The sequence below is a fragment of the Macaca nemestrina genome, chromosome 4 (assembly GCF_043159975.1).
Source record: "Macaca nemestrina isolate mMacNem1 chromosome 4, mMacNem.hap1, whole genome shotgun sequence".
In the NCBI taxonomy this organism is placed as follows: domain Eukaryota; kingdom Metazoa; phylum Chordata; class Mammalia; order Primates; family Cercopithecidae; genus Macaca; species Macaca nemestrina.
Window position 1 is genome coordinate 17,271,295 of NC_092128.1, and position 2,078 is coordinate 17,273,372.

Below are 2,078 nucleotides of genomic sequence, written 5' to 3' on the forward strand. Positions count from 1 at the left end.
CTGTGCTGCATTGCTCCATCCTCAGGATCTGAAATGCACTCCCCTCACACACTTTCAGAATTCTCTACTCAAACATTCCTTCCTTTCTGTTCTCCCATTTCATTTTCTTTGCACACTCTGTCCATCTTATAACAAATGATCACGAAGATACCTCATCCCTCCTGTTAACTGTGAGCTCTTAGAGTTCAGGGAACTTGTGAATATCCAGTTCACAGTATACTTTAAAATAAGGACAGGCTAGTAGGGCCCAGGTCATGGAAATAAGAATCCAGAAGGGATGCTCAAATAAGCATTCTTATTTCTGGGAAGAGTCCAGAAGGATGCTCACAGAGCCATAAAATTTCTTTTTAATTGAGGACTTAGAACAGTGATTCCAATATATTTTTGTATCAGAGATACCCCTTCAGAAACCTAAATTTCACATTTTGATGAGGAAGCCCTGAAACCTCTCCATAGGATACACATACACATACTTTCTGTAGTTCATCCATGGGCCCAGAGACGGCCTTCCCAATGCTGTGAAGAGGTGACAGGTAGCATTATGGCTTTAATCAGTTTTAATGCCTGGCAGTAGTAGACTGACACAGGGCTTTTATCACTTGCAAAGATGAATGAGAAAGAAGTGTGTTATCATAAATGCCCAGGGGTGCAAAATCACCTTTGGCCTGACTTATTTCTCCCTGAATTAAAAAGGTTCCAGCTATAGGCATCCATTGGTAGAGATGAAGACTGGCAATGCTTTATCATAAATAGGAAGCCTTGGACAGTTTTGCTGTAAATTATCCACTTTTAAATAAATTTTAATCAGGTTTTTACTTTGATTTTAAATCAGCTTCTCTAAAGCCTCATAATAACTGTTGAAAAATTGCAGCACTTATTACCTACACTGATTACTTGCATATATATTTTAGAATGGTTTGAAAGCAATTTTAGCAATACTTTGTAGTTATTATGGCTTAATTTAAAAACAACCTGACAATTTTTCTGCAATTCAAGATTGAAAATATGGTTCATTTAGAGATAAAAAGCCTTAGTTGTTCAGGCTGAAAGGTTCATATCTTTCAATATTCATCTTTCTACAACTTTCAGTAAATGGCCTCTCTAAAGTGGTATGTGTGTCAGAGCTTAGACCAGTGGAGCACAATAGTATTCCTCTAGATCTCAAGATTATCTGTTGGTACCTTAATGTCAGTGTTGACATTTAGAATACATCCTTAGAGAAGTAACATATTTTCTAAAGTATTTTAATTTAACTTCTTTAATATTACCAGCCCAATGATGTTAATGAAATAATTGTGATAATTAGTTTCCAAGTTACATAATGATCTCTGTGCAAAAACAAAACTTACTGATGTAAGGAATAAGCATCTAACTGAAATGGAAGGGATGAAACGCCAAAGCCAGTGAAGACCCAGTCCCTCACACTCAGTAGTATCTATGCAGATAGATACATACTATTTTGGTGACATCCTGCTACTGTAGAGAGAGAGAGAGAGAGAGAGAGAGAGCAAGCCAGAGAGCCAGAGAGCCAGAGAGCGGGCGAGCGGGTGAGCCAGAAAGTGAGAGAGAGAGCGAGTGGGCAAGCCAGAGAGCGAGAGCGCGTGCGAGCGGGCGAGCCAGAAAGAACGAGAGCGGGCAAGCCAGAGCCAGAGCCAGAGCCAGAGCGAGAGAGCCAGAGAGCCAGAGAGCCAGAGAGCCAGAGCGGCCAATAATCTGGCACCAGGTCCATTCAGTTGTGAAGCTAGGCTGAGGAACACAGTAGACAAGAGGCTGTAGACCCAAATAGTCAGTTATCAATGCCTGAGAAGACTAGTATAACCAAACAATTCTCATCTGTACATTGGATGTACTTAATAATTTACCTGTTTCTAAATCACAAATTGTGGTTGACCTTGTACTATACTACAAGGGACATGGCCTGGTGTGTGTGTGTGTTGTTCAGCGGGAGGTGGCAAGAGATAAACTAACCCCATTTTATAATTTTGAATAGAGCCTAGTAAAGAAAAATGGCAATGGGCTATAGGAAGACCACCACCACACTTAATTGCATGGAAAGAATTGCTACTCCAAAGCAGAAC